Genomic DNA, 25,099 nt, shown 5'->3' on the forward strand with positions numbered 1-25,099 from the left:
AGTCCTGACGTATGTCCTAGGGCTCAGGTTCTCAGAGAGAAAGAGGAGAACGAGGAGAATTAGAGAGAGCAATACTTAAATTCACACAGGACACTGGAATAAGACAGGAGAAGTACTCCAGGTATAACCACTAACCCCAGCCACCCGACACATAAACTACTGCAGCATAAATACTGGAGGCTGAGACAGGAGCGGTCCGGAGACACTGTGGCCCCATCCGAAGAAACCCCCGGACAGGGCCAAACAAGGGAAGGATATAACCCCACCCTCCGCCAAAGCACAGCCCCCGCACCACCATATCAGCTAGGAAACTGTGAGGGCCCAGTTGAAACAAGACAACAACAGTAAACATGTTTGTCCACCACGAATGATGCAGAAGCCACCGCCACCCTTTTTCTCCCCAATTTCGGGATGACGATCTTGTCCTCATCGCTGCAACTCCCCAACGGGCTCGGGGAGAGGTGAAGGTCAAGTCATGTGTCCCTCCGAAACATGACCCGCCAAACCGCGCTTCTTAACACCCACTCGCTTAACCCGGAAGCCAGACGCACCAATGTGTCGGAGGAAACACCGTTCAACTGACGACCGAAGTCAGCCTGCAGGTGCCTTGCCCGCTACAAGGAGTCGCTAGAGCACGATGAGCCAAGTAAAGCCCTCCCGGCTAAACCCTCCCCTAACCCGGACGACGCTGGGCCAATTGTGCGCCGCCCTATGGGACTCCCGGTCATGGCCTGGGCTCGATCCCAGGCTGTAGTGATGCAGCAACACCGCGATGCAGTGCCTTAGACTGCTGCACCACTCAGGAGGCCTGGCAAAATTGCATTTTAAACAAATTGGAGAATGATTACATTAGAGACCCCACTAAAGTTGGACTTTTGTTGCATTTAGGGGAGCTCATGTCTCATTGGGGTGTTGTGAGCCCCCCCCCCCCCCCCCCCTCTTTTACTCAGGACCTGTAGGCCTATACAGTATCTGCACCAGTGTCATCTTGTGGCTATCATGATGCATTACATGTTAAATTGTGTATTTTATTGTTCATTGTCTTTCAGGTAGACATTACAAACATACAGTACCAGTCAAAAGTTTGGACACACCTACTCATTCAAGGGTTTTCTTTATTTTTACTATTTTCTACATTGTAGAATAATAGTGAAGACATCAAAACAATGAAATAACACATATGGAATCATGTAGTAACCAAAAAAGTGTTAAACAAATCAAAATATATGTTATATTCTTCAAAGTAGCCATCCTTTGTCTTCATGACAGCTTTGCACACTCATGGCATTCTCTCAACCAGCTTCATGAGGAATGCTTTTCCAACAGTCTTGAAGGAGTTCCCACATATGCTGAGCACTTGTTGGCTGCTTTTCCTTCACTCTGCAGTCCAACTCATCCCAAACCATCTCAATTCGGTTGAAGTCGGGTGATAGTGGAGGCCAGGTCATCTGATGCAGCACTCCATCACTCTCCATGGTAAAATAGCCCTTACAGAGCCTGGAGGTGTGTTTTGGGTCATTGTCCTGTTGAAAAACAAATTATAGTCCCACTAAGCGCAAACCAGATGGGATGGCACATCGCTGCAGAATGCTGTGGTAGCCATGCTGGTTAAGTGTGCCTTGAATTCTAAATAAATCACTGACAGTGTCACCAGCAAAGCACCCTCACACCATCACAACCCCTCCTCCATGTTTCACGGTGGGAACCACACATGCAGAGATCATCCGTTCACCTACTCTGCGTCTCACAAAGACACAGCGGTTGGAACCAAAAATCTCATATTTGGACTCATCAGACCAAAGGACAGATTTCCTCCGGTCTAATGTCCATTATTCGTGTTTCTTGGCCCAAGCAAGTCTATTCTTCTTATTGGTGTCCTTTAGTAGTGGTTTCTTTGCAGCAATTTGACCATAAAGGTCTGATTCACGCAGTCTCCTCTGAACAGTTTATGTTGAGATGTGTCTGTTACTTGAACTCTGTGAAGCATTTATTTGGGCTGCAATCTGAGGTGCAGTTAACTCTAATTAACTTATCCTCTGCAGCAGAGGTAACTCTGGGTCTTCCTTTCCTGTGGCGCCCTCATGAGAGCCAGTTTCATCATAGCTCTTGATGGTTTTTGCGACTGCACTTGAAGAAACTTTCAAAGTTCTTGACATTTTCAGAATTGACTGACCTTCATGTCTTAAAGTAATGATGGACTGTCATTTCTCTTTGCTTATTTGAGCTGTTCTTGCCATAATATGGACTTGGTCTTTTACCAAATAGGGCTATCTTCTGTATACCCCCCTCTACCTTGTCATAACACAACTGATTGCCTCAAACGCATTAAGAAGGAAATAAAATCCACAAATGAACTTTTAACAAGGCACACCTGTTAATTGAAATGCATTCCAGGTGACTCCCTCATGAAGATGGTTGAGAGAATGCCAAGAATGTGCAAAGCTGTCATCAAGGCAAAGGGTGGCTATTTGAAGAATCTCAAATATAAAATATATTTTGATTTGTTTAACACTTGTTTGGTTACTACATGATTCCATATGTGTTATTTCATAGTTTTGATGTCTTCACTATTGTTCTACAATAAAGGAAAACCCTTGAATGAGTAGGCGTGTCCAAACTTTTGACTGGTAGTGTGTATATACACTGCCGATTTTGCAGGTTTTCCTACTTACAAAGCATGTAGAGGTCTGTAATTTTTATCATAGGTACACTTCAACTGTGAGAGACGGAATCTAAAACAAAAATCCAGAAAATCACATTGTATGATTTTTAAGTAATTAATTTGCATTTTATTGCATGACATAAGTATTTGATACATCAGAAAAGCAGAACTTAATATTTGGTACAGAAACCTTTGTTTGCAATTACAGAGATCATACGTTTCCTGTAGGTCTTGACCAGGTTTGCACACACTGCAGCAGGGATTTTGGCCCACTCCTCCATACAGACCTTCTCAAGATCCTTCAGGTTTCGGGGATGTCGCTGGGCAATATGTACTTTCAGCTCCCTCCAAAGATGTTCTATTGGGTTCAGGTCTGGAGACTGGCTAGGCCACTCCAGGACCTTGAGATGCTTCTTACGGTGCCACTCCTTAGTTGCCCTGGCTTTTTGTTTCCGGTCGTTGTCATGCTGGAAGACCCAGCCACGACCCATCTTCAATGCTCTTACTGAGGGACGGAGGTTGTTGGCCAAGATCTCGCGATACATGGCCCCATCTATCCTCCCCTCAATACGGTGCAGTCGTCCTGTCCCTTTTGCAGAAAAGCATCCCCAAAGAATGATGTTTCCACCTCCATGCTTCACGGTTCGGATGGTGTTCTTGGGGTTGTACTCATCCTTCTTCTTCCTCCAAACACGGCTAGTGGAGTTTAGACCAAAAAGCTCTATTTTTGTCTCATCAGACCACATGACCTTCTCCCATTCCTCCTCTGGATCATCCAGATGGTCATTGGCAAACTTCAGACGGGCCTGGACATGCGCTGGCTTGAGCAGGGGGACCTTGCGTGCGCTGCAGGATTTTAATCCATGACGGCGTAGTGTGTTACTAATGGTTTTCTTTGAGACTGTGGTCCCAGCTCTCTTCAGGTCATTGACCAGGTCCTGCCGTGTAGTTCTGGGCTGATCCCTCACCTTCCTCATGATCATTGATGCCCCACGAGGTGAGATCTTGCATGGAGCACCAGATCGAAGGTGATTGACCGTCATCTTGAATTTCCTCCATTTTCTAATAATTGCGCCAACAGTTGTTGCCTTCTCACCAAGCTGCTTGCCTATTGTCCTGTAGCCCATCCCAGCCTTGTGCAGGTCTACAATTTTATCCCTGATGTCCTTACACAGGTCTCTGGTCTTGGCCATTGTGGAGAGGTTGGAGTCTGTTTGATTGAGTGTGTGGACAGGTCTCTTTTATACAGGTAACGAGTTCAAACAGGTGCAGTTAATACAGGTAATGAGTGGAGAACAGGAGGGCTTTCTAAAGAAAAACTAACAGGTCTGTGAGAGCCGGAATTCTTACTGGTTGGTAGGTGATCAAATACTTATGTCATGCAATAAAATGCAAATTAATTACTTAAAAATCATACAATGTGATTTTCTGGATTTTTGTTTTAGATTCCACCTCTCACAGTTGAAGTGTACCTATGATAAAAATTACAGACCTCTACATGCTTTGTAAGTAGGAAAACCTGCAAAATCGGCAGTGTATCAAATACTTGTTCTCCCCACTGTATATATATATATACACTTTTTTATTTTAATTTTTTTAAATGATCGCGGAACCCCTGCAGTATGGACCCCCGGTTAAATACCCCTGACCTAAACTGTGAAGCTTTGACATATCTAATGCTTTTGGGTTGGGTGTTGTTTTTCTAGGTGTCCCGAATATACTTTTTTAAACTTCTGAGTTTACAATGAATAATGAGCATGGTAATTTGTTTGGTTACTTCATTTGATTAAATGGCTAATCCCGTTCTCTATCTAGTCATTTACTTTAAACATACTCAAATCTTAAAACAGTCATTGTATATCACTGGTTGCAGACCAAGCAGCATGATATGCAGCCAGCAGATCTGACCCAGAAAGTCTTCCTGTGTAGATTAAAACTTTTAACAAGGCACACCTGTTAATTGAAATGCATTCCAGGTGACTACCTCATGAAGCTGGTTGAGAGAATGCCAAGAGTGTGCAAAGCTGTCATCAAGGCAAAGGGTGGCTACTTTGAAGAATCTCAAATATAAAATATATTTTGATTTGTTTAACACTTTTTTTGGTTACTACTTGATTCCATATGTGTTATTTCATAGTTTTGATGTCTTAACTATTATTCTACAATGTAGAAAATAGTCAAAATAAAGAAAAACCCTTGAATGAGTAGGTTTTCTAAAACTTTTGACTGGTAGTGTACATTTAGAATACATTTCAAAGAAAATATCTTAGCTGAGAATTAATCAAGGATTCTAATATTTTAGCTAGGCAAGAAAGTTTAGAAATAGGGTGATAATTATTTAGGTCACAAGGGTCAACATCTTTGTGAAGGGGGAGTACATGGGCTGCCTTCTAAACCTTTGGGATAGTACCAGATATAAATATGGGTTAGTGATTCAGAAATCAGAGGTGCAGAGAGCTGCAGCTAAAATGGATCAAGCATATCAGCCCCAGTGGATGTTTCAAGACAAAAACAGAAAGAGGAGTGTGTGTTACAGTCTGGGCGTTCCAAAAGCTCCTGCTACATCAGACAAACGTGATGAAAGTTCATTATCAGCCTGTCGTTTGTTTCAAATCACAAAAGAGCTGCTCTTACCCACACCAGCATTAATCAATGTACACAGCATGTATTAGCAGTGTGTCTAGCAGAAATATCACCAGAGTTAGCCTGACTATGACCCACTACTTTATTATTTGTTTATTTGCATCCCCATTAGCTTTTGCAGAAGCAGCAGCTACTCTTCCTGGGGTCCACAAAAAACAAAACAATACATGACAAGTACCAAAACACTGATACACTGATAGACAAGGGCAGTTACACTAATGTTTAATTCCAACAATATACAAACAATACAACCACAAAAAATAATACAAACAACACAACAAAATAGTTGTGTGTTAGATTGTCTGTGTGTGCGTGTGTTTGTGTGTGTGTCCCCTCACAGTCCCCGCCGTTCCATTAGATTTTTTAAATCCGTTTTTTAAAAGGTCATTTTGATATTTTCTGGAGTAATTGGAGATAAAAGGTCCCATGCGATAATGGCTCTGTATAATACTGTGCGTTGCCTGAATTTGTTTTGGACTTGGGGACCGTGAAGAGACCCCTGGTGGCAGGGCTCGACATTAAGGCTTGTCCGGGGCAAATAAAAAAATAGTCGGACAAGCAGAATATAGATCTCAGTTGTCCGAATGGCCAAGTTAAAAAAATCACAATATCAAACAATTACTCCGATCAGAATTGGATCAGGTAGCGGCACTGCCACAGTGCACAGCAGGGCAGTGCATGGTTGACAATGAGTAAATTGGCTATATTCCTATTTGCTATAGCCTATTTCAATAAATGTGATATATTTACACAAAGCAAGAGAACAATGTAGACAGAGCTAACATTCTCACCAAAGTTACGCAAAATATTCGGTTAGAAAATATATATATATATTTTTCTCTCTCTCAAATGTTGGATGATCTGGGCCAATAGCCAAAGTCTATTTTTACAGCAGACACTCCGGTGTCTTATTGTTGCAAAAGCCCAAATGTTATATTTTCTCTCCATTTGATATGAACATGACTTGGCCTATTAAGCCACTCTTTCAGTTTAATCTTTTAAGTTGTTTTTGAATAACCCAAAAACATGGGTTATAAGGTAATAATGAAAGAGATAGAAGAAACAATAGCAAGATATGAAGATCAAACGAGAAATTTGAACAAACTTTACAGTTGAGCAAATCATTACAATACAGAAATTATGAATGCATGCAAGGCCAAAAAAAAGAACTTCCTTGCCATTGCGAACCAAACAACCAAAAGCCTAATCCTACTAACTGAAATATCATAAAAGCATGAAGACAAATTAAAGTTATGAAGAGTATTTTCCAAACTATTCTAATAAAGTTTTTAGTGTCCTAAAGTTTCATCTTTTAAATTGGAATAATTATTGAGCAAACAAGACATTTAAAATAAATAAGTTTAAGCTGAGGAAAACTTATAAAAGAAATGTGTATTTGGCCTAGGCCTATTTCCAAATTATTCTAGCAATGTGAAACCTACATACAATGCATTTAATAGCCTAGGCCTAATAAGAGGGGAGGATGAGAAAAAATGTGAATCAGTTTATAATTATCCTGTTCTGAGCCCATGACGATGTACAACCCATCACAAGACACACAGCCAGCGAGACTCGTTAACTGTGTCACTCGATACATCTGCACGCTTCTGCATAAGGCCTTGCTAAAGATTTGGCTCCACTAAATATATTTAGTCAATGTCATGATTCCTCGTCCCTCCCGTAGAATGCCAGCCAGTCTTCTTGTATTTACTTATTTACTTTTCTTTGTATATTATTTTGGATGGTCACTACATTTACATTTACATTTACGTCATTTAGCAGACGCTCTTATCCAGAGCGACTTACAAATAGGTGCATTCACCTTATAGCCAGTGGGATAACCACTTTACAATGTTTTTTTTTTTTTTTTTTGGGGGGGGGGGGGGGGGTTGGAGTAAAGGGGGGGGGGGGGGGGGGGTAGAAGGATTACTTTATCCTATCCCAGGTATTCCTTAAAGAGGTGGGGTTTCAAATGTCTCCGGAAGGTGGTGAGTGACTCCGCTGTCCTGGCGTCATGAGGGAGCTTGTTCCACCATTGGGGTGCCAGAGCAGCGAACAGTTTTGACTGGGCTGAGCGGGAACTATGCTTCCGCAGAGGTAGGGGAGCCAGCAGGCCAGAGGTGGATGAACGCAGTGCCCTCGTTTGGGTGTAGGGACTGATCAGAGCCTGAAGGTACAGAGGTGCCGTTCCCCTCACAGCTCCGTAGGCAAGCACCATGGTCTTGTAGCAGATGCGAGCTTCAACTGGAAGCCAGTGGAGTGTGCGGAGGAGCGGGGTGACGTGAGAGAACTTGGGAAGGTTGAACACCAGACGGGCTGCGGCATTCTGGATGAGTTGTAGGGGTTTAATGGCACAGGCAGGGAGCCCAGCCAACAGCGAGTTGCAGTAATCCAGACGGGAGATGACAAGTGCCTGGATTAGGACCTGTGCCGCTTCCTGTGTAAGGCAGGGTCGTACTCTCCAAATGTTGTAGAGCATGAACCTACAGGATCGGGTCACCGCCTTGATGTTAGCGGAGAACGACAGGGTGTTGTCCAGGGTCACGCCAAGGCTCTTCGCACTCTGGGAGGAGGACACAACGGAGTTGTCAACCGTGATGGTGAGATCATGGAACGGGCAGTCCTTCCCCGGGAGGAAGAGCAGCTCCGTCTTGCCGAGGTTCAGCTTGAGGTGGTGATCCGTCATCCATACTGATATGTCTGCCAGACATGCAGAGATGCGATTCGCCACCTGGTTATCAGAAGGGGGAAAGGAGAAGATTAGTTGTGTGTCGTCAGCGTAGCAATGATAGGAGAGGCCATGTGAGGATATGACAGAGCCAAGTGACTTGGTGTATAGCGAGAATAGGAGAGGGCCTAGAACTGAGCCCTGGGGGACACCAGTGGTGAGAGCACGTGGTGCGGAGACAGCTTCTCGCCACGCCACTTGGTAGGAGCGACCGGTCAGGTAGGACGCAATCCAAGAGTGAGCCGCGCCGGAGATTCCCAGCTCGGAGAGGGTGGAGAGGAGGATCTGATGGTTCACAGTATCAAAGGCAGCAGACAGGTCTAGAAGGACAAGAGCAGAGGAGAGAGAGTTAGCTTTAGCAGTGCGGAGAGCCTCTGTGACACAGAGAAGAGCAGTCTCAGTTGAATGCTCTTCTAGGGGGCGCCCCCTCTCACTAGGGGGCGATAACATCGTCTATGGCAGGGGTGCCCAACTCATTCCATAGAGGGCCTAGTGTCTGCTGGTTTTTGGTTTTTCCAATCAATTAAGATCTAGACAACCAGGTGAGGTCCTTAATAATCATTTACCTTAATTCATTAATCAAGTACAAGGGAGGAGAGAAAACCCGCAGACACTCGGCCCTCTGTGGAATGAGTTTGACACATGATGTATGGGCAAGCGCAGAAAATTATTTCAGATCCCTCCTATGTACTTAATTCATTTTCAGTCACCCTTTTGCTGAAGGTGTTACGGACAAGTGACTTCAGCTTTCGGACAAGTAAAACATCTATCCTAAATAGCTAAAAAAGTGAACGTCAAGCCCTGCCTGGTGGCATGTCTTGTGGGGTATGTATGGTTGTCTGAGCTGAATTTTATTTGATTATGCAGACAATCTGGAATTTTCATCACAGTAATATTTCTCATAAAAACTAGAAGAGAAGCAGTTAATCTCTCGTCAACCCTCAACCAGGAAAGACTGGCATGTTGTTGATGTTAGTTCTATATAGGCAGTTAAGGGCAAGGTGTGCAGCTCTGTTTTGAGCCAGCTGCAGCTTTGCTAGGTCTTTCTTTGCTGCACTTGACCATATTACCAGACAGTAATCAAGATGGGACAAAACCAGAGACTGAACAACTAGTACAATTGATTTGTGTCAAAAACACAGAACATCTTGTTATAACAGACATACCCCTCCCCATCTTCACAACAACTTTGTCAATATGACTTGACCATGATAATTGACCATCCAATGTTATACCTAGGAGTTTAACTTCAACTTGCTCAATGGTCACACCCTTTATGCACAACTCCAGTTAAGGTTTAGGTCGTAGAGAATGTTTTGAACCAACTACAATGCTTTAAGTTTTAGATGTATTTAAGACCAATTTATTATTAATCACCCATTCTGATACTGAGTGTAACACCTTATTTAGAATTTCAGTGAGCTCACTGTAGAGTGTGGAATCATCTGCATACATAGTCATTCTAGCTTTGTGTAAGACCAGTGGCAAATCATTTGTAAAAATAGAGAAGAGTAGCAGCCAAAGGCAACACCCTGAGGAACACCGCACTGCACATATCTGATGGTAGAGAAGCTTCCATTGAAGAACACTCTCTGGGTTCTATTGGATAAATAATTTCTTCAATAACAATTTATGATCAATAACATCAAAGGCTGCAATGAAATCTAACAATACAGCTCCAACTATCATCTTATCCATTTATTTTAACCAATCATCAGTCATCTGAGTCAGTGCAGTACACGTTGAGTGCCCTTCTCTATATGCATGCTGAGAGTCAGTAGTTAACTTGTTCTCTGAAAAATAGCATTATTTTTGGTCAGTTTACTAAGAACAGGCAGCAAACTGGTTGGGCAGCTGTTAGAGCCAGACAAGGGTACTTTCCTATTTTTAGGCAGTGGGATTACTTTAGCTTCCTTCCATGCCTGTGGACACACACTCCTTTAGGCTTTTGTTAAAGATATTGCAAATAGGGGTGGCAATACAGTCTGCTACCATTCTCAATAGTTTCCCACCAAGGTTGTCTATACCTAGTGGCTCATCATTATTGATGGATAAAAATAGTTTTTCCACCTCTCCCACACTAACTTGACTAAATTCAAAACAGCAATCCTTCTCTTTCATTATTATATATTTTATACAAAAATATGATGGTTCACTGTTCAATGTTGTCATTTCACTTCTGAATTTTTCCACTTCACTAGTGAAGCAGTCATTGAAATGATTGGCAATATCAAATGTTTTGAGATGAGGTGGTGTTGAAGAAGTCAGGCGCAGGAGGGTAAATCACAGAATAACAGGCTTTAATCTGCAAAATACAGGTTTACGCAGAAATGCGTCAAACATACTCCAGGGTACAAAACAGGCGCACTGGAAAATACAAGGCACACGGGAAAAATACTCCTGTCGATACACAATACACGAGCTCCACCGAGCTTCACAAACCTCCACAATAAACAATCACCCACACAGACGAGGAAGCAGAGGGAACACTTATACCATGACTAATGAGGGAATAAGGACCAGGTGTGTGTGATTGAAGACAAGACAAATGGAGTGATGATAAATGGATCGGCAGTAGCTAGTAAGCCGGTGACGCAGAACGCCGAAACCTGCCCGAACAAGGAGGGGAGGCAGCCTCGGCGGAAGTCATGACAGCTTTTATTATAAATGACCCATCAACTTTAATGAACGATGGAAATGAATTGGGTTTTCTGCCCATGATTTTATTTAAGATACTCCAAAAATATTGATGCCATTTATCTTGGTTTGGTATTATAGTTTCTTCTTCATTTTGTTACGTTTAGTCACAAAAGTTCTCAATTTACAGTATGTCAACCAAACAGCTGAGCAGCCTGACTTATTTGCCACCTGTTTTGCATGAAAATCTTTCAACCATACCATTTTTCAATTCATCATCAATCCAGGGGGCTCTAACAGTTCTCAAAGTTAATTTCTTAACAGGTGCATGCTTGTCAACAATTGGCATGAATCACTTTACAAATACTTCCTGTGCTGCATCTGGATTCACTTCCTCATACACATCAGACCAACATAAATGTTTTTCATCTTCAACAAATGTCCTGAGGAAAACATTTTGTATGATCTCTTATAAATTACATACTTTAGGACGAAACTTAGGATTTCCTTGTTATTGCCACAATGTTATGGTCAATGGGAACTGATGTTACTTTGGAGCAAAGCTCTGCAGCATTAGTCAATATATGATCAATACAAGTGGATGTCACAGATCCAACACTATTGGTACGCGCTCTAGTTGGTTGAGTGATAACCTGGGTCATAATACAGCTCTTGAGAGGAAGTCAATGTTTAGGTCACCCAGAAAATAGAGCTCTCTGTTAACATCACACACAGTATCAAGCATTGCACACATATTATCAAAATACTGACTGTTATCCTTGGTGGCCTATAGCAGCACCCCAAAAGAAGAGGCTTTAGATGAGGCAGGTGAACTTGCAACCACAACACCTCAACAACATTTGACATGAGATCCGCTCTAAACTTTACAGGATTATGGCTCTGAAGCTATACAGCAACACCTCCCCCATAGGCATTCCTGTCTTTTCTGTAGATGTTATATCCTTGTATTGCTGTATCATCAAAGGAAAGATCTAAGTGAGTTTCAGAGATGGCCAGTACATGAATGTTATCCGATGATAGCAAGTTACTGATTTCATGAACCTTAATTCTAAGGCTACATATATTAATATGGGCTATTCTTAGCCCTTTCCTGGGTAGCTTATCGGAGGTAGAAATAATATAAGTTAAAAACATTGTGTGGCTAATAGAGTCCGTCAATCAGGCACTTGTGAGTGTGTGTTGTTGGGCTGAAGCTACTGACCCGGAAGCTTGGTTCTCTCACTCCTCCCAGGCTTTTGGGAGGGAGCGTGGGGAATGAGCTTGTCGTAGCGGATGTAAGCAATGTCCCCACCCTCTCTGGTAGTTTTCATAGCTGGGATAAGTTATTTCCGCCTCTGGCACACAGCTTCAGAGAAGTCCTCGTTGAGGAAGATGTTGGTTCCTCTCAAGTTCTTGGCTCTCTCCAGAAATTCCATCTTGTCCTTGAACCTTAGGAACTTGGCCTATGTCCCACTATGTCCCACTACGAAATAGAAAACAATTATGTCTCCTGAAACACTAGCTAGGCAAATCAATTACAAACACAAGGAACAACACACAGCAGCTTTTCACCAAAAGATGAATAGTGTTCTATTTTAGTGGTTGGTTGGTTTAGTGATTACCAGGCTCCTATGCTCTGACCCATATGTGAACTTGTAAAGGATGTGTGTTTCCCTCCCTCGTCAGATCTGTGCAATGACAAATGGGACTGCGAGAAGCCCCGAGACTACCTGGATGAGTCAGCACAATTGCAGGACCTGAGGGGCGAGGATGACGCCGCCAGTGAAATCACATACGGAGAGGTGGAGCAACGCTTAGATCAGCTCCAAGAGCACTTAAACAGGTAGGCCTACTGTACTGCACTCCTTTGGCCATCTCTGACCTTTACAATGTAATGTCTAACATTCATGGAAATCTAGCTTCAATCCAGCTATAAAGCTCTTGTTTTTCTATACTGTCTCATGGAGACAAAGGAAATTCTGAATTAGCATAAAAAGTCAATTGTTGTTACTGTTGCATTTTGTGAATCCGTCTGGCCCTGTGGGCACCTCATGACTGAAATCTATGAATCCCAAATAGACAAGTCACCCAGAATGTGTCTGAAAGCTGTTATAAAACCATACGAAAAATGACAGCACACACTCTCCAATGAATACAAATTCAAACAACATCACAACATGTAAATAGAAACTTGTTCCATGTGCAGTGTTATATTTGAATCCCCATTATTTCCTGAGGCAGTCAAACAGGCTGAGAGGAGAGATATCAACACACCTGCAGCCAGCAGGCTGCCGAGAGCAGACAGACAAACAGCAGGTGGTATTTTTAGCAGGAATTATCACAGAGAACAGGAGACCTCAAATAAAATCTTATTCGTCATATCAAATCAAATCAAATTTTATTTGTCACAAGTGCCGAATACAACAGCTGTAGACCTTACCATGAAATGCTCACTTACAAGCCCTTAACCAACAATGCAGTTTTAAGAAAAATAAGAGGTATGAAAAATAGTTATTAAATAAACTAAAGTAAAAAATTTAAGAGCAACAATAAAATAACAATAACGAGGCTATGTACAGGTACCGGTACTGAGTCAATGTGCGGGGGTACAGGTTAGTCAAGGTAATTGAGGTAATATGTACATGTAGGTAGGGGTAAAGTGACTATGCATAGATAATAGTTAATAAACAACGAGTAGCAGCAGTGTAAAAAAGAAAGTCTGGGGCTAGCCCCTTAGTTCCAGTGAAGGGAAATCTTAACCCTACAGCATACAATGACATTCTAGACGATTCTGTGCTTCTAACTTTGTGGCAACAGTTTGGGGAAGGCCCTTTCCTGTTTCAGCATGACAATGCCCCGTGCACAAAGCGAGGTCCATACAGAAATGGTTTGTCGAGATTGGTGTTTAAGAACTTGACTGGCCTGCACAGAGGTTGTTATAGCAGCAAAGGGGGGACCAACTCCATATTAATGCCCATGATTTTGGAATGAGATGTTCGACGTGCAGGTGTCCACATACTTTTGGTCATATAGTGTATGTCTAAAGATGTTAGGTAAAGTGGGACTTTTTGTATCAACCTATGTGACATCAAAGAGGGCCAACCAACATTCTGGTAGAGAATGCAGTGATGAGTACTAAAAGTGTCACCCGTAATAAAGCGCAGTGCGCTATGATATACTGCATCTAACGGCTTAAATGAATTGGCACTTCATATAGATGATGTCACCATAGTCTTGGACTGATAGGGACATCAACTGAATAATCTGCTTTCTACTATGTAGCGAGAGGCAGGACCTATTTCTATAGAATAACGCCATTTTTATTCTCAGCTTCTTAACTAACTCATCAATATGCTTTTAAAAGACAGCTTTTCATCCATCCAGATACCCAGATATTTGTAAGCAGGGACATGATCAATATGGACACCATCCAAAGTACATGTGCTTAAATCCGTTATTTTTATGCACTTTTTTTAACCTGCATTCAATACTAATTTCAGGTCAGTAAAGTTTTTTCTGTAATACAATGAAGGCAGACTGTAGTTCAGATAGATCTGGTCAACAATGGAGGCAATAGCACACACAACAGCATCATCGGCATACAAGTGCAGGTTAACATTTTTTACAGACAACTCGATATTGTTAATGTAAACAGTAAGAAGTGCTGGACCCAGAATCGACCCCTGCAAGACACCTTTCATAATATCCAGGAAACCTGATTAACACCATCAGTAGATACACATTGAGTTCTATCTGTGAAGTCATTTTTAAACATGTTTCATGCAGCCTTGTCAGGGCAAATTGAGGAAAGCCTCTGAATTAGCAGTCAGTGATCAACCGTTTAGAAAGCCTATGACAGGTCAATGAAGAGGGCAGCACAATGTTGCCTTTTAACCATAGAGTTAACCACATCATTAATAACTAGAGATGAAGCATAGATGGTGCTATGATCTGGTCTAAAACCCGACTGATGTACACTACCTGTCAAAAGTTTTAGAACATTGGGGGGGGGTCAATACAAATAGTCTGGGTAGCCATTTGATTAGCTGTTCAGCAGTCTTATGGCTTGGGGGTAGAAGCTGTTAAGAAGCATTTTTGACCTAGACTTGGCGCTCCGGTACCGCTTGCCATGTAGTAGCAGAGGAGAGAACAGTGTATGACTAGGGTGGCTGGTGTGTTTGGCCATTTTTAGGGCCTTCCTCTGACACCGCCTGATATAGAGGTTTTTGTATTCTCAAATGCAGTTTAACTTTCCACAATGATTATTGACCAATATTCTGGTCTAAAGGCAAATACTGCAACAATATCTCTGTATCTCATTGATGCTGTTCCATTCATATACACCAGAGGGCATCAAATACTTTCCCAAAACTACTTTATATGAGAATGAACAATAGTTCAACTGAATCAGTCAAAACAGCATAGACTTTGCCAGTTGACTGAACGATTGTATGACTTGATACATTTTATATGATGCCTAGCAGCAGGCATTGTGCCCAGAGGGAAGGAGTGATGATGTTTGAGGTGGATGGTGAGAGCTTTCTGAGGAGGACATGTTGTTTAGAGTGGGACTGGAGCACAGCCGAAACCTAAGGGAGGGCAACGTGGGCTCCCCCTTTGATGCTGAGAGCCAAAGGAGAGCTGCTGCCATGGATTTTGAACCAAGGCCATGTTGGACACTGAATTTGGATGGCGTGAGCTTGGCCAAGTAACGATCAGGTGTGACCAGTCTGAGTAGTGTGATGTCCTATCTTGGTAACCTCCAGGACTTGTCCATGTAATCTTAATCCATTATGATCCACTCCTAATCTGAGACAGTTGATGAGGATGAGCCCTGATATCTGTGGTGAGTGAGTGCACAGGGGGAGCTGCTGGTTGTGAGATGGAGAAATGTTCAGAGTTGGACTGTATATGGTCTGTAAGGGCTTGGAGAAGTAACAGGTTTTGTGGGAATATGGCATGCAGCTGTCTAGAGGAGGGGGAAAGGGAAAATAAGACATTATCATGACCTATGATCTGAGCATTACATTTGACCAGCCAAGAGGGGGCAGAATATGTTATGTGTTGATGGACTTTTTTCTCAGCTACATATTTACTGCCATGCATTCACATCTATTGGTAATACACAACCCATTATACATTTTAATAAATACAACTTATACACTTAAAATAAACTTGACTTTTAAAGGACATGGACATTTAAAATGACATTATATGCTCTCGGTTCTAGCCTAGTACTGTAGTTTGAGTCAGAGTTGTGTAAAGTTTGTCTTTTAGAATTGTAATTTTGTCATCACAAAAACTTCAATGAGATATGGTAGCCTACCAACATCATCCGTTCAAGAGGTAGCCTACCAACATCATGGGTAAGAGAAGGGCCCCCGATAATCTATTCTGCCCCATCACGACAAAGCAAAAGGGATGCTCATGGTTTGTGAGAATGGATATAATATAAACTGCGCCCCTATGAGGAATAATTATCTGGCTAGGCTTCACGACGACTGCTAAACATGTGACCATAGCGTGACAATTCGTGGTTTTCTGCACCGCACTTTTCAGACCTGACAGAAATAGTGAAAAGAACAGTAGGCTACCACCATTCCATACACACGGATTCATTATTGTTCACGCAACAGAACATGGACATCAAGGACCAAGGAGCTCAAATGGAGCCGCTACTGCCAACGGTAAGGAGCCACTCAACCGCATTGCACTGCACTCAGCGGATGTTATCTTCTTTGTGGCGCACATTGACTACATCCCGCGTGCATATTTATGATCCAAATATTTGACGGTGAAAGTGATTCAGATGATGACAAGTAGCATGTGGAATATACTATAGTGTTATAGCCGATATCACGTCGAAAATCCGCGATATTGACACAATTAGATAAACAGGAAAGCCGGGATAATGTTTTGAATCTGCTACAGTGGTTATATCAACCACCTGCAGTAGTATAAATATGCCATATGCTTTTCACACACCAAGCGTTCTAACCTATGCATACATGACTTGCTGTTGTTTTTTCATGTGAAATGCAATTTAGGTGAAGGAAATATTTTTGACAGCTTTGATTGATGTTCCAACATGAAGACATTCTATTATAGGCTTCTATTTTTTTCATTATGATATCAGTGAAATTAGATATAGTTATATTTTCCTCAATAGTCTATAGACTCATGTCATGTAGAATATAGTAGAACAGAATTCTTAATTTTCTTCTAGGAGGACATTCCTTGCACAAGGATTTGGTGAGTCAAACAGGACAAATTATACCACTGGGTTCTAAAATATTAATATAAACATATTGCTCATGAATAAATTAGTGAATCTGAATAAAAAATCAGACTTTCTGTGACTGAAGAGTGTAGTTTACCATTGCAGGCCTATACACATTTAATTAATTTCCTAATTATAGTTGCATTATAGTAAGTGCTTCTCCTCTGGCAGATGACATTTGATTTTAATTTGGTAAAACAAGTGGTGACCCCATGCACCAAGGTCATACAGTACATGAACCCAGGGAAATAGATTGTACAGTATGTTTACACTGACATTCACCGAATCATAGACACATTAGTGCAACCTATGAAATAAGCCTGATTGATCTATGAGGTTGCTTAATCATATCCTAGGGGATAGTCTCAGGGTGCCTGCCAAGTGCCCTGCTAATGATCAGAGAGCCTTGAGTTAAGTGATCAGACAAGTTGCATGCATCCCAAATGGCAGCCTATTTCCTTCACAGTGCACTACTTTTGACCAGGGCTCACAGGACCATGGGTGTCTGTAACCAGGCTTCAAATTGTATTCAATAATTGCTTGTGGACAAAGTTAAAGCTTGTAGCGTATAGCTTATTGCTTATATATTGCACTGCACAGAACTGTGACAGTATTTTGGTTGGCTGCATTGGGGAGTGATGGGCTTCCCAAGGGAATATCCAGCAACTGCATAGGCCTCTGATGTCAACCTCAGTTTAGCATGTGTGTGAGTGCTTGTGGAACTGCTTGGCATCCGACCGCAAGGCGCTACAGAGGGTAGTGCATACGGTCCAGTACATCACTGGGGCCGAGCTCCCTGCCCTGCCATCCAGGACCTCTATACCAGGCGGTGTATACCAGGGAAGGCCCTAAAAATGATCAAAGACTCCAGCCACCCAAGTCATAGACTGTTCTCTCTGCTACCGCACGGCAAGTGGTACCGATGCACCAAGTCTGGAACCAACAGGACCCTGAACAGCTTCTACCCCCAAGCCATTAGACTGCTAAATAGTTAGTTAATTAGTTAACTAAATAGCTACCCGGACTATCTGCATTGACCCTTTTTGCACTAACTTTTTTGACTCATCACATACACTGCTGCTACTGTTTATTATCTGTCCTGTTGACTAGTCACTTTATTCCTATATATATGTACAGTACCAGTCAAAAGCTTGGACTCACCTACTCATTCAAGGGTTTTCTTTATTTTTACTATTTTCTACATTGTAGAATAATAGTGAAGATATCAAAACTATGAAATAACACATATGGAATCATGTAGTAACCAAAAAAGTGTTAAACAAACAAAATATATGTTATATTTGAGATTCTTCAGATAGCCACACTTTGCCTTGATGACAGCTTTGCACACTGTTGGCATTCTCTCAACCAGCTTCATGAGGTAGTCACCTGGAATGCATTTCAATTAACAGGTGTGCCTTGTTAAAAGTTAATTTGTGGAATTTCTTTCCTTCTTAATGCGTTTGAGCCAATCAGTTGTGTTGTGACAAGGTAGGGGAGGTATACAGAAGATAGCCCTATTTGGTAAAAGACAGAGTCCATATTATGGCAAGAACACCTCAAATAAGCAAAGAGAAATGACAGTCCATCATTACTTTAAGACATGAATCCGGAACATTTCAAGAACTTTGAAAGTTTCTTCAAGCGCAGTCACAAAAACCATCATGAGGACTGCCACAGGAACAGAAGACCCAGAGTTACCTCTGCTGCAGAGGATAAGTTCATTAGAGTTACCAGCCTCAGAAATTGTAGCCCAAATAAATGCTTCACAGAGTTCAAGTAACAGACACATCTCAACATCAACTGTTCAGAGGAGACTGCGTGAATCAGGCCTTCATGGTCGAAAAATGCTGCAAAGAAACCACTACTAAAGGACACCAATAAGAAAAGAGACTTGCTTGGCCCAAGAAACACGAGCAATGGACATTAGACCGGTGGAAATTTGTCCTTTGGTCTGATGAGTCCAAATTTGAGATTTCCAACCGCCGTGTCTTTGTGAGACGCAGAGTAGGTGAACGGATGATCTCCGCATGTGTGGTTCCCACCGTGAAGCGTGGAGGTGTGATGGTGTGGGGGTGTTTTTCTGGTGACACCGTCTGTGATTTATTTAGAATTCAAGGCACACTTAACCAGCATGGCTACCACAGCATTCTGCAGCGATGCGCCATTCCATCTGGTTTGCGCTTAGTGGGACTATCATTTGTTTTTCAACAGGACAATGACTCAACACACCCCCAGGCTGTGTAAGGGCTATTTGACCAAGAAGGAGAGTGATGGAGTGCTGCATCAGATGACCTGGCCTCCACTATCACCCGACCTCAACCCAATTGAGATAGTTTGGGATGAATTGGACCGCAGAGTGAAGGAAAAGCAGCCAACAACTGCTCATCTTATGTAGGAACTACTTCAAGACTGTTGGAAAAGCATTCCTCATGAAGCTGGTTGAGAGAATGCCATGAGTGTGCAAAGCTGTCATGAAGACAAAGGATGGCTACTTTGAAGAATATAACATATATTTTGATTTGTTTAACACTTTTTTGGTTACTACATGATTCCATGTGTGTTATTTCATAGTTTTGATGTCTTCACTATTATTCTACAATGTAGAAAATAGTCAAAATAAAGAAAAACCCTTGAATGAGTAGGTTTTCTAAAACTTTTGACTGGTAGTGTACATTTTAGAATACATTTCAAAGATAAGATCTTAGCTGAGAATTAATCAAGGATTCTAATATTTTAGCTAGGCAAGAAAGTTTAGAAATAGGGTGATAATTATTTAGGTCACATGGGTCAACACCTTTGTTAATGAGTAGGTGTGTCCAAACCTTTGACTGGTACTGTACATATCTACCTCAATTACCTCATATCCCTACACATCGACTCGGTACTGGTACCCCGTGTATATAGCCACGTTATTGCTCCTCATTGTGTATTTATTATGACTTTTATTATTACGTGTTTTACTTTTCTATTATTTCTCTATTTCCTTTCACTCTGCATTGTTGTGAAGGGCCCATAACTAAGCATTTCACTGTTAGTCTACTACACCTGTTGTTTATAAAGCATGTGACAAATAACATTTGATTTGATTTGATTTGGAAGGAAGGATGCAATGAACATTTTGCAAACAAGTCCAGATTAAATTAAAAATGAAATGTTTATGCACTACCGGCATCTGTGCTGCTATAATCACTTCCGAAGAGATTTGTTTTCATTATCCATTTGCTGTTGACAGTAAAGCAGCTTTTTGTATAACCCCCAAAATACAATCCTCTGTCTGCATTGACTGGTGTGGTGACTGACAGGAGGATGACAGGTGGATGAGTCTGTTCTGATCCTGTGCTTAATGCTGTCTTGTACCCAACGTTACACCCCCTTAATTAGAGTGGTCGTGAATCAGAATGCTCTCTAGGTTGTTGAGAGCCATGTGGAATGATGAGAAATCTCTTCTGCCTACAGCATTATATTCCTGACTTTAATCTCATTTCAAATCACCTCACACACTTATCACGCACTTCAATCATCAGTAATTTGATTTAGATTAGATTATGTATACTTTATTGTCTGTTGTTCATAGAAATTTACTTTACATTCAGAAAAATCCACAACAAAAAGAGAGACATAAAACAGTTATAAGGGACATACAAACGATTTATGAAAACCACAGCTTAAAGGCCCAGTGCAGCCTTTTTTATATATTTTTATCTCAAAATCAAATCATTTCTGGGTTACAATTAAATACCGTACTTTAATAGTTCTCCATTAAAATTATTAAAAAGAAACAAAAAAAGCTTTTTAGCAACAGAAAAACGATTTCTCAAAAACGAGGACTGTCTGGTCTGAGTGGGGAGGGATATGTAATCTGAAAGTAGCTGTTAATGGCAGAAAGATTGTGAACTCTCTTTGTTATTGGTCTATATTAACTTACAGTATACCGCCTGGTGATGTCACCAGGCAAGCCAAAACTCAACCCATGCAAAACCTGGGCTGCGTTCAGTATGTTTTTACATTCTGGAACATTACATTTAATGGAAACGGTGCTGTACTGAACAACCAGTTGAAAAACTGGGAGAGGTTGGGGGTTGGGGAACACTGTCAGCATGGCCACTGCCCTTTAAATACGTCACTCATTGCTTCAAGCCACACCTTGCCATACCCACCAATCGGGAGCAAACGTACCTCAAAGTCTATTAAATAGACTTTACATTTTAAGAATGTACAAGAACGTTTTGGGGAAACGTGTTGTTCAGTACAAACCGTACCGCAACGTAGCAAATGTTCAAGCGAACTGAACGCACCTCTGCTAATTAGAAGGTCCTATGTAGATTGTATTTTCAACCAGCAACTATCAGTAAATAACACTGATCAAATTTCTTCACACTTTTACAGTGTTAGTTTCATCAGCTGTTGTACAATGTGATACAAAACACAGGAAAGACAGAATTTTGACTGCACTGGGCCTGCGTCTTTATAGGTTGCCTGTAGTAAGACCATCATCCTATTCTACATAAGATGTTAGTAGAGTGTACAGAAATATGCACACATGGCTTTGCTGCATTCATTGCATTCATATATATGACTGATATTCAGAGGCATCATCATCATATATATAGGATATTCTTTCATTATATTCTAGTTCAGTAGTTGCTCAAAGCTATGTATATGTCCTCCTGGATCAAGATCCCTGTTACCTAAATGTTTGTAAAAAAAAATTATAGCGCCCCTTGTGTGCACTTCCGGTAATACCGTATACCCCGGTATGGTACAGAAACAGTGTGACCGTATAAAAATCTGGATACCACCCAACCCTACACCCTATTCCTTTATAGTGCACTACTTTTGACCAGGGCTCTGGAAAGGGGATTAGGGAATAGGGTGCCATTTGAGACGCAGCCTCAAGACTACTGGAAAGCAGGACAGCTTCTGCCCTACACAGGTTACCAAGTTGCTTTTGAAGTTGTTTCATGCTATGGTCTTGCTTGCCTAAAAGATGCTGATAATGACAATATTGTCTTTTCAGGTGTCAACTCCTGGACGCAGAAGTGTGGTAAGTTAGCTCTCTGATTTATTTTTAAAGTGCTTGAAAATGTTCACTGGTCTCTCTATCAAAGCACATCCCAGTGTGACTACAATAGATTCATAGAATCAATGCTTAACAATTGAATTACTTTAGTGTCAGTGACATTGTTGTCTTTGTTCAATCTGGCAGTGATACAGAGACAAACACTGTTCTGGTACTGGTAGTCAATGCAGCATTTAAAATAATGAACTTAGGCCCCTACACTGCACAGAAGGGTTTTAGTTGGCTACATTGGGGTGATGGCTCTCCATCTTTTGTATTGCCCCATGGTTTACCTGAGCTCCAATCAGCAGAGAGAGAGAGAGAGAGAGAGAGAGAGAGAGAGAGAGCAAGAGAGAGAGCAAGGTCAGGCCAGAGTGGCTGAGCTGACAGGTCATGCTGCAGATACTGGGAACACTCCCAGCAGCCCCAGGGGAGGCTCGAGGCGATGCTCTGTGCTCTGCGTTGCGGTGTGGAGCAGTGCAGCGATGGCAAGCTGCTGCTACAGGGGCTTTACTCTGAAAGCCATACAAAAGAGGGAAACACAGTGGCTTAGCACCAGCTAGCTACCTCATAGATAAGAGGCTGGACACCAGTGATGTCAATGCTGTAATCTCATGCAGGATTGGTGGATAAATGGTTGCTCAGTTGTACAAAAAAATATTGAGGTTGCGTGAATCAAAAGAGACAGCGAGTGGTGCGTTTGTAAGACGGTTCCTGGCATGTTGAGCGGGTAGATTGCTTTGCCGCGTGTGTGCCTGTCCCGGCAGTAGAGGCATACTGGTGCTACGGAGCCCAGCTCGGCTCAGCCTCCTCTCTTCGGCTCAGCAGCACTCTCAACTACAAGAGGAAAGGAAAGGGTCATGCATTCTGCTGGAGGCTTGGATCCTAACAGTCGCTTTTATTCTTTAAAGGTATGCCTGTGCTCTGCTACTCTGTAAAGGTATAACTATGCTCTGTTCTCTGCTCTGTGTTTGGGAGGTTTTTCATCTCTAGATGTTCTTAAGGTTATCTAAGGTTAAAGGATGTGTGTTTGATGCTGGTGTTTGTTGGTGATACTGATAGCCTTTTTGAAATATCTGTACACCTCAATGTCAAACAGCTTGACTTTATCATGCATGCAGTATCCTGTTCTTTAATAACATGTTAAAGGGCAAAGTTAACACAATGACGCACTATTTGAATGGCGTTAGTTTAATAGCAGAGTTAACATTGTATGTAAGAGTACAATGTTAACTCTGAGAGATAGGAGGAGATAGGAGAGCGATACAGTAGAGGACCGTCAGCAGTGCTGTGGGAGAGAAGAGAGAGGAGAGGAGAGAGGAGAGAGGAGAGAGGAGAGAGGAGAGAAGAGATGGGAGAGAAGAGAGAGGAGAGTGGAGATTGGAGAGAGGAGAGAGATAGAGGACAGAGGACAGAGGACAGAGGAGAGAGGAGAGAGAAGGAGGCGAGGGGAGAGAAGAGAGAAAATAGAGGAGAGAAATCAAATCAAATCAAATGTTATTTGTCACATGCGCGGAATACAACAGGTGTAGACCTTACAGTGAAATGCTTACTTACAAGCCCTTAACCAACAAAATAAGTGTTAAGTAAAAAATTGATAAGGAAAAATAAAAAAAGAAGAAAAATAGAAAAATAACAAATAATTAAAGAGCAGCAGTAAAATAACAGTAGCGAGGCTATATACAGGGTTTATCAGTACAGAGTCAATGTGCAGGGGCACAGGTTAGTCGAGGTAATTGAGGTAATATGTACATGTAGGTAGAGTTAAAGTGACTATGCATAGATAATAAACAGAGAGTAGCAGCAGCATAAAAGAGGGGGTGGGGTGGGGGGACAATGCAAATAGTCTGGGTAGCCATTTGATTAGCTGTTCAGGAGTCTTATGGCTTAGGGGTAGAAGCTGTTAAGAAGCCTTTTGGACATAGACATGGCGCTCCGGTACCGCTTGCCGTGCGGTAGCAGAGAGAACAGTCTATGACTAGGGTGGCTGGAGTCTTTGGCAATTTTTAGGGCCTTCCTCTGACACCGCTTGATATAGAGGTCATGGATGGCAGGAAGCTTGGCCCCAGTGATGTACTGGGCCGTACGCACTACCCTCTGTAGTGCCTTGTGGTCGGAGGCCGAGCAGTTGCCATACCAGGCAGTGATGCAACCAGTCAGTAGAGAGAAGAGAGAAGAGAGGGGAGAGAAAGGAATGAGGAGAGAAGAGAGAGGAGAGATGAGAGAAGAGATGGGAGAGAAGAGAGAAGAGGGAGGAGAGAGATAGAGGACAGAGGAGAGAGGAGAGAGGGGAAAGGAGAGAGGAGAGAGGAGAAAGCCTGTCCTGCTGATGTCAGCCATTGATCTCTGGGATACAGGAAAGGAGATAAGTGCACTCATGTTTATTCTGCACCAGCAAAGGCAAAGCCTGCTTACCATTTTGTATTACAAAGCCTATAGGGTCTCTTTCCCTTGGAGGTCCTTCCTGAGTCTTCGAGATGTGCCAACTTTGTTGGGGAAAAGTGAATGGAACTTGAACAAGACTGTATTCGCTGTACTATGTAATTTGTGTTCTATGCCAAGCTGAGCTCATCTGAGCACGGTGTTGTTGCTATCATTATGATGCTGCTGGCCTGGTGCTGATGCTGCCAGCGTGACCATTGCCATCTGCAGGGATCAGACCCCTCATCCAATTAAATCACTTGGGCTGCCCCCAGTAATCCTCCAGTCCTCTGCTCTTAAAGATAGCTTTGCTTTGAGTGCACACCACTCAAACAGTGTGAGTTAAGCCAACACTATTCATCATCATCGCACTTCCGATTTTCACCACTGTTGTTCAGGACATGTATTGTTGCCTACCGATCTTTGGCCATCTTTTTTCTCTTGTTATTCATTCCTACAGTATGTCATGCTTCTATGCACAATGCCATTCTCATTAGGAGTTTTGGATATAGCCCACCAGGTTAACCAGAAACTCACACATAGAGAGGTGTTCTAGTTAGGGGAAATAGGTCACAAGCCATTGCTTCTGGAGAACAGTAGATTAACCCTAAAACAGTTTTACACTACTTTAACTCTTTACACGCACAACAACCTACTACTATGTTG

The 25,099-nt window shown here is 42.1% G+C and overlaps 1 pseudogene across 1 annotated transcript in view; it reads left to right on the plus strand.

Moving 5' to 3' along the window:
• Positions 1–11,679: 11,679 nt before the first annotated feature.
• The window catches only part of LOC311143401 (sodium-driven chloride bicarbonate exchanger-like), a 50,287-nt pseudogene continuing 36,867 nt past the window's right edge, over positions 11,680–25,099 (plus strand). The window contains exons 1-2 of the transcript XR_014615549.1: positions 11,680–11,686; positions 12,357–12,472. The product of XR_014615549.1 is annotated as a sodium-driven chloride bicarbonate exchanger-like (transcript). The remainder of the gene's footprint in view (positions 11,687–12,356; positions 12,473–25,099) is intronic.

This window comes from Coregonus lavaretus (assembly GCF_964263955.1).
Source record: "Coregonus lavaretus genome assembly, chromosome: 16".
Taxonomy (NCBI): domain Eukaryota; kingdom Metazoa; phylum Chordata; class Actinopteri; order Salmoniformes; family Salmonidae; genus Coregonus; species Coregonus lavaretus.